We start from the raw sequence: 13,873 nt of genomic DNA, 5'->3' as shown, positions 1-13,873 counted from the left end.
TAAGTTAAAAAAAAACCCAAATACAAAGAATACTGACATAGCACAGTTTTATTGCTATCACATTAAATTTATCAGCCAAAACATTATGCTGCACACAACCAATTTCTTTTGCCAGACAAGTTGTGGTAACTTTTCTGACGGACGTGGGTTTTTGACTTCAAAAAAATCTTGTAGGCGTGGTTCTGCCAGCCAAATGGTAATCTTGGATGACTCATTTCAGAGTTCCTTTTATCCCAGCCACTGAAGTTTGCTGGTTAGCTCAGAAGGAAGTTACATCTGAATCACCTATGGTTTGGGGGAAATGTGAGATAAATGTCATTTCAGTTATGAACAAAATTGGATACAGGGCCTTGGGTTTGTGCCTGGACCCCACGTTCCTCACCCCTTCCAAAAGGCAAATTCCAATGCAGGGCTGACTTCCAATGTACTTAAAAAAAAATAGCTTTATCCTAGTTTTTTAATATCATGTGCCAATCTGGGTATATTCTCAGTAAATTAAACAGATTTTCTCAGTCCTGTTGCAAGCCTAACCTGTGCCTCACAAAATTACACAATTTTAAGCTTGTCTTAAACCACAAACAAAAAGCCTACCTCATTGCTCAAGTCCCACTGACATATCTACAGTTCCCAAGCCTCTTACTTCTCCTTTTCTTAGGGGAAAAATATGTAAAAGAGGAACTGTAGTTTATGAGCCCTCATCCAGCCCTTTGGAACAAAAACTGGCCTCTGTGACCTGTTAAACATCTTCCGAAAAGTCTCCTCTATTCTCACTCCAGTTTCTGTTCGGTTCCAAGTTGTTTTTCATCTCAGTACTTTGTCCACTTTGAACATTTCAAACACCCTTGGATGCCCTAGTGCAGTGCCTGAGCCTTTTAAACCCTCCTCTTTTCCTCAAGGGAACTGTCTTTGGGATGCTGTCTACTGCTTTTTTGGGTGCTTTTTTTTTTTTTTTTTTCTGAAATGCTGGATGGGAAAGTCAAAGGGAATCTTGTTTGAGCCTCGAGCAATAGTGTCCTCTTCCAACACTAACTCATGAATATGTCTATGCCTTTTCCTGTATAGCCTTGCCAGTCCTATCTAAACATTCTCTATCTTTGTATATTAATAGCCAGCATATCACTTCCAGCCAAGTTTCAACTGTATCTGTATCATCATGCTCTGTCTGATAATAGCTAACACGGCTCTCGTAAAGGGCTGTCAGTATTTTCACTGCACACCCAGTTTTACAGTCTACATGGGAAAGCAGGAGGTAGCTGCAGTTGCCCTGGTACTGCTACTGCACTGTGCAGCTGGCAGCTGAGACTGCAAATATTTTAAAACATTAAATCAGACAAAGTTGTTCAGTGGCTTGGGAGGAACCGGAAGTCTCTGTGCATCTGCCAGTCACTCACAGATGTTTAGTCATGGAAGTTTTGTGGGTAGGGAATGTGCTCGTGGCAGTGGTCCGAGACAGGGCGTATTCAACGTTTCTGTCGATAACCTGGAAACAAATACAATATAATTGCTGCTTTGTTCGCACAAAGAGGCAGCGTGATAACCTGTGGCGCAGGGCTGTCCTACACAACATGGATGTTCCCAGTAGCTCGAACCCTTTAAACAACACAGATCTTAACAGCAGGCTATAATGCCAGGTTACGCGTGCCCTCAGGTCACACGTGGCGGGCTGTGGCGTGGATCCCCCCCTTTCCACACCAGCACCATAAACACGGCACGACACGGCTGCATAAGCAGAGACAATCGACCAGGGAAAGGGCTGCCCCTCGCCTACGGCTTTGGCGAGACGGACGCTGGGACGCCAGCTCCGTTTCTGCTCTACGTATTATTAAAAACGTGCTGAGAACTTGGATTCAGCGCAAGGAAGTGGCACAAAAACTAACAACTTAAGAGCAAAACGTCTTACTCTGCCCATCTTGAAGAGCTAAAGCTCTTACCTCATTAAAAAGAGAGGTGACTATATTTTTCTCCTAAGGAGGAACAGAAATAAAGGCATCATACTCTGAGAGACTGGTTGGTTTCCATTTCTCGTGGGCCTCTCTGCTTTCTGCCTCCTAGGGCAAGTGAAAGAGATGCTCAGACCTCCCTAATTACAGCTGCTTTCAACAACCCTTCATGGACTGCTCCACTAGTCCAAAAAAATTGGTGAACAAGATGTCCTGACCACACACGACAGTGCGCTTCGGCACCACCCAGGAAATCGCTGTCTTCTGGAAGCTGCCTGGCTGCTTTCCAGTGGCTGAGTCGCCGCAGAGCACCGAACAGGCACCCCATAGCATATTTGGGCTTAGACTTCCAGCAGGGAGAACGGGGGATTTAAACCAGCTTCCTTTTTTATAGCGGCTTAAGTTCTTTAAGGAGTTTAGCTCCATAAACCAATTAAGCATCCTTAACTCCTTGAGCCCTCATACCTTCTTTGAGCAGTTTGCATGCTTACACAGCTTTAAAGAGCAAAAGCTGATTTCTTCTAGCTGAGTATTTTATGAGGTCATGGGGCGAGCTATTCCAAGCAGATCCGGCAAGTCCACAGTCTTCTGCAAACCACATCTGGGGTGCGTCACTCCGATGGCCTCATTTCTGAGAGTAGCTTCTTACGGGTTTGGAAAAAGCCAATTTCACTTTTAATCCTTTTCTTTCCAGAAGCCTGAGCGCTAGGTTATAAGGTAAGAGATGGACTTTGGCCCATGAGCTCATAAACCTCACACACTAACAGCGAGAGGAAAAAGGACAGCCAGTATCTTCAGTTACACATAGGTTATGGTAGGCCAGGCAGACACAATCGATGTGTCCAGGGTCACATCACAGATGGCAGCGCGACTGGGTATGGAAAACGCACCCCCCTCGAATCCCATCCCAGTGCCCTAGCTGCCCTTCTTGTCTTTTTCCTTTTCATCAGTTAACTTCATGGAAAATCTGATTTTTGAATATGAAAGCTTACCACCAAATCTTTAAAGCAGCAGTAATTTTTTTCTTTCAAACAGACAAATCAGCAATGTCTTGAAAGGCAGAAAACCACATCAGAAAATTTTCTGCAAATCTCTCACCAGGCCCCTTGGTTTCCTGTAGGACATATGTCACATCACCTTATGTAATGTATATGAAAAAGTTACTGCATATCCCCCAGATGCTGGAACCGTCACTTTCCTGGACACGCTTGTTTGACAGTAAGTATCCATCATCACATTGTGTTAAGAGACACAGTTTTAAGCTCCTGCCCAGGAAAATAACATGCCTGTGATAACCGTACAGGGCTGTAAACAGCTGTGGATTAACATTCAGTGACCACGGACTCTTCTCTGTGATTAAAAACCTCACCAGCTGCCCAATCTGCTTTTGTCAGTAAACTCTGCATCATTTTGTAGCAATAAAAACACAGTTCGCCCGCTTTCTTGAGGTCAGTCACATGCTTATGCCTGAAAAGGAGCATTTACACTAGCATTACAGAAAGGGCAGGCTTGCTCCATTATTCTGGAAGTGTTTTGGCCGTGGCTAGGTTACCAGGTCAACATCTCTGTTTCTTTTGAAATAACAGCAGACCTGTGTTTATACAGAGGTCCATGCTCTATCTACTGGCCTCGGAAAATGCCACCGTCAGTCTGCTCTGCCTTCACAGCCCCTGGAGAGTGCCCCCTGCATCAGGCTCATCCGTGGAGGCTGCTAAGTCCTTCACAGCATTGGGTCTTTCCCTCAGTAGACCTCTTAGGAGAAGAAAAATGCTTGTCTTCCTCCTGGTTGCAGAGGAAATACCAGTCCCACCAGCCCAAACCCCAGAGGGCTCAAAGGGAAGAGTCCGGCATCTCCCATATTTTAAGCATCATCAAGTTTAACCCCGTGCCCTCACTTTGAGGGTCTATCTCTGGCCAGCGATGACTGGAAAGAGGCGCATGCTGCCAAAGCCAGGCTAGGCAACTCCTCCCTCCTCCCGGCGCGCCTTCCCGTCACAGCGCCCAGCGCTCTTTGCTCTCCTGCTTTAGCCTCAAAGAGCCTCATCAATCAATCGGCTTGTCCGTGCTGTTGTCCTGAAAGTGCCGTTCGATCACACAGCGCTCTGACGCCAGTAGAAGAAATCCCCAAGGTGCACGATGCCGTTCCCAGGAGCCACCCTGGTCTCTTTGCTCCCCACCCCACTCACCAAAAAAAAAATCCCCAGGGGCTTTCACTGGATCCACGCTTCTGCAAGGCCACGCAGCCTCCATCGGCGCCTCCCCAGCACGACCGTACCCACCAGCACAGGCCGCTCCGCTCCGCTCCGCGCTGTCCGGGCTGCCCCGGACGGCCCCGTGGGGTGAGCAGGAGAGCAGGCTGGCGCAGGTGTGGTGAGCTGCCCCGGGCACCCATGGGCGGCGTGACGGGACCTGCTGGTTTTATGTTCTGCCCCGGTGGACATGGCCCCTTCCCTGCAGCCCTGGCAGGGCCCGGGGGTGTCTCCAGGCTTCACCCCTGGGCCTTATCCCACTTCTGGCTTTGGAGCAACAACAATGCTTCAATTTTTTTCCTAGGGTTTTGGTTTTTTTAAATACATTTTTTAAAAGCCCTTGAAAACTCTTTGATTAACTGCAAAAAAACTTCAAATTTTCTTTCTTCTTTTTTTGGACTTAGGTTACCCCATAGAGATTGATTGTTTTTTCTTGTCCAGACACGTCTTCCTGCTCAGCCAGATAATAATTTGCTTTACTTTTTTGTGGGTGTATGGGTTTGTGTTTTCCCTTGACATTTGTGCGAGCAATGCAGCAAAGGTCTGTGGTTCGTATACGCCGTCCCTTTTCTCTTTTTGGCTTCTTCTGATGAGTCGCCTGCACTGATGCTAGCTATGCTTTTTTTTTGGTCATATTTAATCCCCTTCATGACCACCTCAAATTTTTCAAGGCATATGCTGCCATTAAATAGTTATCCTCTTCTCATTTCCATGTAACAACTGCTGGGAAGCTCCTCATTTATCCATTTTTTTTCGTCTTTGCTCTGTCCCTTTGTATTGCTATTCTTCATCTAGCTTGGGAGGGCCTGCTAGTCCTTTCATGACTATTATTTTTTCCACATGTCCAAGAACTGAGAATTAGAAGGCTTCCAGGGCTGATCCTTACTTGGCAGCATTTCTATTGCGTTTTTCTTTTTAACCTTTTGAGAGCATTTTCTGCATTTTTTTCTCACTGACTCGTCAGATGGTGAGGGGGAACCAGAGGTGATGGGGAAGGGCAACCCAGAGGCCAGGCCCTGGGGCAATCGTGCTCTGGGGATGCGTTGACGGCTGTCGCCAAGAGGAGTGCTATCAGGAAGATAACTGAATTTCAGTCAGGTTGCAACCTGATTGCTGTGGGGTCAGGAAGGAAGCTCCTGGTCTCCTGGACAACGTTGCACTGCAGCCTTTGTGGCCTCTTACAGTACAGCTGGATCTGGGAGGGATGGTTGGTTTGATTGGGGAGGGGGGGTGCGATTTCAGCTCACTTCTTAAAATTTGGTGAAGGATTTCATGTCATACCCATGTAAAATTGGGGTGTGAGGGTCATGCTAAATTTCTACCTCAGGTGGCAAATGGAAAATATTCCTTCTATCCCCTCGGGGATAGAAGGAATCACAAAGTCTCTCAAACCACATCACATTAATTAGTATAGTTACAAAAAAACCAAACCCTGTACCTCATAGGTACTTTTTTATGTCCTCAGCAGAAGCTGTTGGATCAACTGAAACCAAATGCTCAGTGTTATTACAATCTTCCTTTCAAGCCCCCCAGATTAATGGGACAAATTCTCATTTAGAGGAATCAGGTACAGAGCCCTAGTGACTACATTGACTTGACTCTGGCTTTACAGTGGTAAATTTACAACAGAATATCATTATTAACTTCAGCTGTCCCCTGTTCCGGCAAATTATCATTCATTTCCCAAAAGAGATAGCTCAGGTGGAGGCCTTTATTTTATAACCTTAGTGCAAAAAACTCCAGTGCCTCCCTGCCTCCAAATTAGCAGGCTATGATTTTTCTGGGCAAGTATATCTTAGGTGTAGTGCTGTGACATTACGCTTGACTAATACCATGAAGATTACACGTGGCACCAGAGCATTTTTACCTTCCCACACGTACCTGAAATCTATCAGCAGGTCCTTGACTGCCTGCTCAGGAGTTAGTCATTTCCTCCATGGCCTGTAGGGAAGAGAGTAATGGTAAAGAAATGTTGCTATATACTAACAAAGCCTATTGTCAGAGGCTCACTGCTCGCGCATACGCTTAAGCAACGCTACTCTATAGGAAAACTTCCCAGGCTGCATGCTAGAGTCTGATCTTTGGTGTCATTAGAGCCTTTACTTGGTTACTTTGGGTGCTTAGCTGGGACTAAGCTCCTGAATTAGCCAAGTACCGTAACATGTCATTTCTAATCGTTGCAGTGAGCTCCACCGCCCCAACGCTGCATTTCAGGCTTTCTGTACGCAGCCTTTCCCTTCCCGCAGCAACGGAGTCGTCTAGCGTGGCCCAGTCAACATGGAGTCTGCAGAAAAATCACGTCACCTCCACGAACATTGGCTCACAGTTCAGTGACGATAGCCTGAGTGCAAGGCAAATCTAGGGAAGCGGAGAGCTGCCCTGGGTGCCAGTGGTCAGCAAGGGGCTTTTGCTCCCGGCAGCACTGGGGCCGAGCACAGCGGCACAGACACGCCGGCGTCGCTGCTCAGCCGAGCTCGCCTTGCTTCAATTCCCTCGTGGAAAACTGGCTGCTACATCATCATTTTTAAAGCACTATTTAAGAAGCTAAATAATAACTTGCTACAACTTAAAATGGTCCTCAGCAGGCTGCCTGGTAATAGCTTAGTCTTGTTTTGATGTAGTAGCTTTGCCATCAGTGCTGAATCTCCTGTTGGGGAAGTGACGGCACTGGAACCACTGGGGCCGGGACGCCAGCCCACACGGGCATCCCCACGCACCCCAGGAGCAAACCCATGTGGACGTGCTGGTTCGGCCCCTGCCAACCACCTCATCTCTCTCCTCTCTGCTTCCTCTTCTATCACACCCCTGCACAAATCACTCTTGTTCTCTTAGGCGCTTCCTTCCCTGTCCTACTAATTTGTACTTTACAGTCTTCCTGTAAAATAATAAGAATCAGGCTTCTAAAAATCAAGAAGTTTCCTGAGGGGCTTCTGTGCTTCTGCTATAATCACTCCACATGCTCCTCTGACAATTCCTGTGACCTTATTTCTCCAGAAGAAGACCAAAAAAAAAAAGAAAATAAAGAAAAAAAAAAAGACAACTCCCATCATCCTTCAAGTCTCTGTAGAGCTCTTCACACGCTGAAGGAGCAGCACAAGCTGCCAGCTCTATATCTGGATCTCTTCTTATACATGTTTGTTAACCCTCCAGGTACAATGGATGCTGAGAATTATTCTTTCGTAACATTTGTTTGGCTGCCAACAAGGGAAAATGATTAGCAGCTCAGAGGTTACGCTAGCTGTATTTTGCAAGAAAAGCCCTTGGTGTGGGCTGCCACTGTTTTGCTGACTGTGGGAGCTGCGGCACTGTGCTTGGCTGCCTGCCGTGCGCCGCGTTGGGGTACCCAGCTAGCAAAACGCTGTCTGCTAGAGGCAATGCTATTTCTATGCCCTCTCCAGGGACTTCAGTATTTTAAAGGCATGTAAGACGATGAGCTTACAACAGTTACCAGTTTAAGGGACTGAAAATAGACTGCTATATTAATTTCTAATGTTGCTGTTGTTGTTTGCATTAGTGTCCCCTTCCAACCTGTAGTTTCTCACCGCAGCCTGTCTGCCGCGGGCAGAGCCCTTTGGGTAGGATTCACCTCTGCTTGGGGCCTGCGGAGCTCACAAATTGGGTACTTTAAATAGTTTTGGAGCCCTCTCATGGGCATCGCAGCAGGCTGCAGTAACCACCCGATGCTGAAGCCATCACACGAGAGCCGCCCGGTGCCCCTGGCAGCCCCTGGGACGCAGGCGAGCGTCCGGGCGAGCGTCCAGGCTCAGGGCCGCCGTGGCCCCGGCTCCCACGCCTCGCGGCGCGGCTCGCCTGCTGCTCAGCCTGCACCCGATGATTGCCTCCGCCGTGTTAACTCTTCTTGCAGGGTGCTCGTGCTGGTATTGCATGTATGGGGGGAGTCTGCCAAGGACAAAAGCAAGTTGACCACCGGCCCCCTCTATTCCTCCGTCTCAGGCGGCTCCCTTTTTTCCTGCAATAACCTGGCTGCTTTGAATTCCCCGAGCGCTGAGGTGCACCTGGAGCGTGTGGCCGACTGGGCATTTTGCAAGGAGAAATCGTTCAGAAAGGTAACTGAAAACGTTGTGGCCTTGGGTCGAAGCTTTCCTCACCGCCTGGCGCTGTCACAGCACAGATGCTTATTCCAGTCATCATGTTGATGGGGTTAGCAGTGACATTTGTTCAGCTTTTCCCAGTTTGGCAATTTAAGAGCCAGAGCTCTGATCTGGGTTCAGGCTGGTTGTTAGGTTTAAATTATCCTTCAGCCCAATTTTTTCCCCACTGTCTCCTTTTGCCAGTGTCTTGTGCTGTGTTCCAGCACACAGATTTCCTACCGTCTCATCTCCTTGCCGGGCTGTGTCCTTCCAAAGTCACTTTGTGGCCACCAGTAAGCTCCTGCGTTTCCCTCTCCGCAGCGAGCTGCGGATCCCGAACGGAAGCATTGAGATTCGCTCTCAGAGCGCAGTCCGCGTCCTCCAGGGCAGCGTCAGGGTGACCCCTCGTTCAGGGGTTGTTCTATCTTTCGTTATTTATCACTTAACTAAAGCGTAGGTTTATCACGGATCTCTGAACCAGATTTCTCATGACTTGTGGGAATACCTGCCCCACCAGCCCAAATCCTCTGTCTTGTGCGAGTCGTCCCTAGGATTCCTCCCAGAGCTCAGGCCTGGGAGAGCCGGGGAACAGCCCCAGCTCCACCTTGGATTTTTGGCAGGATCGTGGGCAAAATGGATCCTAACCCTGTTTTCTACTCGCTAAAGAGAGGATGAAAACATTTCCCCAGCCCAGCCCAGTTAGGTGTTAGATTAATCGATTCATGATCACAAAGCCTTTGATATCCTTTAATCAAAGAACTGTTAAGGATTTTAAAGGTTGTTATTATTTGTGGAATAGATGTTAATTCTCTGTGCACAGTCTAAGCAGAATATGGACTCTCTTTAATGTTATTGGGGATTACGTATTAAATGCTCCTTTTTGGGTGCTGGCAGAAGTTACCGTTAAGCCACATATACATGCTGATTAGAATATACAGTATTTTAAAAGCTTCTTCACATCTCATTACACCTCTTCTTGAGCCTTCTCAGAAGAGGCTAATTTACATTAAGTCTAGGCCACATCAGGGTCTAGATTTCTCCTGAAAATATGCCTTGGTAGTAGAAGCAAAGCCCCTTGCATTCCCTGCATGAGAATCACTGAGATTCTCCTCCACAGCACAAATCCCAAGGCCGTGCTCTGAATCCCAAATAATTTGAATTTATCTAGAAATGAGAAGTATGATTCTTCCTGTGGCAATTTTAATTTCTACCTTGGCTTGCCTGTATTCCTCCGATAAAAGAGGGCACAAGGTATTTTGCAAATCACTCTGTGCAGGCTGAGCTCTGTCCTAGAGGGTGCTATGTTCTCTGGCCACCACCCGGCCGGACGCTTGAGCCTGCAGTGCCAGACGCGAGCGCGCTGGATGCCCCAGGGGACTCCACCGTCCCCACTGATCTCAGTCCCACTCTGCCCAAGGGGCACCAGTAGCGGCTGGCGCTCACACTTCAGCCTGTTCCTGGCCCACACCTCACTTCACATACCTGGAGCGGAGACTTTCCGCCAGAAAAACATTTATCACCCATGGGTGCGTACAAGAAAACTTTACCGACTTAAAGAAATTTGCACCACTCATCTAGTACAAAATATGTTGCTTTGTCTTTGTGTTTGTCCTGAAGAGAAGAAAGCTCTTAAAACATTGCAAAGCCAATTACACGCCATCAGAATGACTCAGAGGAGTCGGTTGCAGAATACCTACCACGAGAATCTGGCTCAGCCTGACAAACTGTTTTTTTTTATTATTATTATTTATTTGTTTTCCTGCTTGGCCTGTAGCTGTACAGTGATACTGCAATGAAGTGAGAACACTGACAGGTCATGTTCTGCTTCTACAGGCAGTGCTACTGGTTTACATTTAAATGACAAATACCCTGGCAAAGCTTGCTAACTTTTACTTTACGTTTCTTTTGTTTTTAGACATTGTTGTATACTTTTTTGGAGCCGCCTTATTAACCTCTGTTCTAAAGTTCTCCAGTGGCACTGAAATGATCCAACGTCTTCTTGCGGTGAGCACTGGAAAGCTGTCCTTCTTTCACTATCACAAACACGTCATGTCATTTCTTTAGGGCAGCACACTTCAGCAACAAGAAAAACGTAAAATCACCATTGTTCTTTCTGTTTGCAACAACATGATCTGCCATTACTTTCCCATTTTCTAATTTTATTTTCCTCCTGTAACAAAGTATTCCAAAGCCTTGTATTTTTAAATACTTGTTTTTCTAACTGGTGCCAAAAAGGAACTATTTTAATCATTATTTCTTATGAAGTATTGAAATCTTAAATACTTTCAAGACCATGGGGGGAGCTAATGTTATGCATTTTTCACTATTTTACAAACAAGTAGAGCAATATTTCCTACATTAAAGGAACACCATCATAATGTTCAGGTAGGTGCTTTCTGCCTGACCCTGGCCTACGCTAACTGTCCCCAGCTCCCTGTGTCCTGAGACTAGGCGGAAGGGGGCACTGAGCAGCCAGGGCAGGCGCATGCCAGCGCTGCCCACACGTTCGTCGTCCTTCCAAGCATCTCCGCTGCGAAGGGCCTGTAGCTCCCTGCTGCCGAGGTGGGCTCTACCCCCACGCTGCTTTGGGCAGCCGTTATCTCTTGCGGTCCTAATGCAGTGAAGTTGGCAATACCTCTGAGACATGAGAACCCGGCCTAATTCCCAGGGATTGTGGTAAGAGCCGACTCCTGCACAGCTTCATTGCTACAGGCAAACATGCCTTGGCTGTGGTTACACTGCTCAGTAGGGTTCGGGACGGTGCCAATGTCCATGGATACGGCATGTAGAGCTACAGGGCACAGGAGCTGCTGTTTGGAGAGCACCGAGCCCCGTGGCGAGGCAGGCAGCAACCAAATGCAGCAACAATGCAGCCGAGACGTCCCCCAAACTGCCAGAGCCAGGCGTTAGCAGGCACACACTGGTGATGGGACCAGTGGCGTGGAAGAGCCACTCACCTCACCTGACTCACCAGAGGTGATGGAGTAATGCTCGTGGCCTGTCAAACCCACAGGAGCAGCTGGAAGCATGAGCTGCTATTTGGTGGGGAATTTCCACATGTACACACACACACACACACACACACTAAGGAGAGGCAGTTTTGCTGTGGAAGAAAACCCAGAAAATTTCCCATCCAACAGCAAACTGAAATTTAATTTTAAAAGGATCAGAACAAGAGCTGTAAAGTGAGCGAGCTGGCAAGGAACAGTATTTTCAGGGGAACTTTGCCCAGCGTCCATTGAAAAGCGGACAAATGTAATGCATTCATGCAAGATGTCATTGTAATGTACTGAAACAGCGTTTTTGCCTGGAAAACCCTTGGACTCTGGCTGCTCTCTTCTTCCTTTCCCTTCTCTGCACGTACTCCTTAGCCTTCCAGCAACTCTGCAGCTCCCGTGGGATCCGTCAAGGGGGAGAAGATGTACAAAATGCTGGTTGGAGGTGGCAGGTTCGTGCAGGTCGTGCTTCCAGCCAAGCTGCCCTGTGCCTTAAGTGCCCAGTGGGACACAGAAAAAAGCCATCGTTCTCCAGCTCCCACTGAGCACTGGGGGGACATCACTGCCAGGTTACGAAGCATTAGCGACTCTCCCTCTTGCAGCCGGGACTGAGATGTGACAGCTGCTCTGTTGTAAGGCTTGGATCTACTCAAAGACTGAAATAGGAAAAGCTGCTATGAGGTTCTCCATAAGGGCACAGCTCTAAAAGCAGTTAAATGCCATGATTTCCGGCACTGGTCTTCAAATTACTCTTCCAGGCCCCTACTCAGTAAAGTATTTCTCACTGAATTATGGGGAATTTAAGTGTGTACTTAAGCATTTGGCTGAAGAGAGAGAGCCTGTTGAATCAGAAGAAGCTACTGAGAGCAGAGCAGAAGCCCTTAAAAATCGCGTGAGTTTTTTTCTAAAAGTATCTTACCAATAAATAAGTCCTTATCTTGTTTGTAAGAAAGAAATGCACTAAATTCCTTTCCCAAGGCTGAATGGTCCTGGAGCACATCTGCACCAAACAGAAACAAAAATAAGTTTGATTTTAGGCAGATTAAATAAGCAAATGATTATTAGTCTCTTGGCTTCTTTCTGTCTCTTTTGTCTTTTTCATTCCTCTGTTCACAATAAACCTAGTATTTTAGGACCTTATCCAAAGTCTGCTGCTGAATTTGATGGAGCGCTTTCTGCTGGCTTGAATGGCTTTTGGAGCAGCCCTGCAGACAGAGGACAGCAATATCTTTATACAGCTTTCTCATTCAGCATCTAGAGACAGGAATATTAATTATTAAAACACTGGTCCAGCACACAGCTCCCCAAAACCGTTGATATTCACTCTGCCTTGTTATTTCATTCAAAATTACAGCTTTCTGTCTGAAAATTTTCCTTAGGAAAGTAAAATCTGCAGAGACTGAACAGGCTTCCAATTTCTAGCTCATTTTTATACTCTTCTGAAACTTCTGTAACACATCACACGCAAGGATAAGTACACAAGCAATACTTGCCAAACGCTGTAATAATCCATCTTTAAAATGAACACGACCCAAATCAGAACACCCAGGCAGCAGCTACACCGGCGACGTTTGCTGCCGGAGAGTTTGTCGCTGGGGCGAGACAGCGCTGGCGAGCCCAGGGCCCAGCCGCACTGGGTGCCCTCCCCGATAAATCCAGCTCAGTAAAGCTTTTGTGAGACAAAGGAAAGCAAAATACCCCTTTCAACTAATGAAGTTTGTATGAAAGAGCTGGAACGCTTTCGCCACCGCGGCCCCGCTGCCGCCACGAGGGAGCCGGGTGGAGGGCTGGCAGGGAGCTGCTTTTCGCAGCTGCCCAGGGGACAAGCTCCTAGCCCTTCGCCACCCAGCTCCCACCGACGGTTGCCTTTCGCTCTAGTTTTCCACGTCGTTAATCGCTACTAAAGGAAATGCTAGATTTCTAGCAGCCAATAGCTTTATCACGTGAAATGAAGTGAATGAGAGAGCTCCTGAGCTCATGTCCCCTTCCCCATACGGAAAGCAGAGGGGTACAGCCGGTTCGGATTTATGTATATATTCTCGCAGTACTCAATACACACTTAGAAATCTTAAAGCAGATTGTGAGTTGTCATCTATAACTAAAATATAGAGATACATAGATATTACACAATGTGTTTTGCAAAATGAGAGAAAAACTGTTCTTTTCATGTCACCTCAATGCAAACATGATTGCTTTTGAATAGCTACTACTCTTAAAGACATACTGTCACCAGGTAAATGAATCTGCTACCCATATTTCATCATTGCAAATAAAAGAAGCAGACCAACTGGAAAGTGGATTTTTTTTTTCTTTTTTTGGAGTTGGCATGCTTAATACAGAACTAGCAGGTTTAAAATCTCGCTGAACATTCTATGCGAATTAACCAGATTTTAGTGTTATGTGAAAAGGAAAGTAATGAAAAGTACAGCTTTTCATTTAAACATATGCAACTCTCTTCATGCAAGGTTTTCTTTTAGTTTTTTTTTTTTTAATTACACTTTGCATTAAAGAATATAGCCAGTGTAAACACAGTCTGCAACACTTAAAAAACAGTGCAAATTTTTTAAATTTCTGGGAGGGAGTTGAAACACATATAT

At 46.7% G+C, this 13,873-nt stretch overlaps 1 long non-coding RNA gene across 1 annotated transcript; it reads right to left on the bottom strand.

The window, feature by feature from the left end:
• Window positions 1-1,052: 1,052 nt before the first annotated feature.
• On the bottom strand, window positions 1,053-6,815 carry LOC138068753 (uncharacterized). The gene is made up of 3 exons (XR_011143493.1): window positions 6,494-6,815; window positions 6,071-6,130; window positions 1,053-1,480 (listed from the first exon to the last, which is right to left on the bottom strand). It is a non-coding gene; the product is annotated as an uncharacterized lncRNA (long non-coding RNA).
• Window positions 6,816-13,873: the final 7,058 nt, after the last annotated feature.

Source organism: Struthio camelus, chromosome 11 (assembly GCF_040807025.1).
Source record: "Struthio camelus isolate bStrCam1 chromosome 11, bStrCam1.hap1, whole genome shotgun sequence".
In the NCBI taxonomy this organism is placed as follows: domain Eukaryota; kingdom Metazoa; phylum Chordata; class Aves; order Struthioniformes; family Struthionidae; genus Struthio; species Struthio camelus.
Note: the sequence above shows the minus strand (reverse complement) of the source record. Positions and strands in the feature narration are given on the sequence as shown.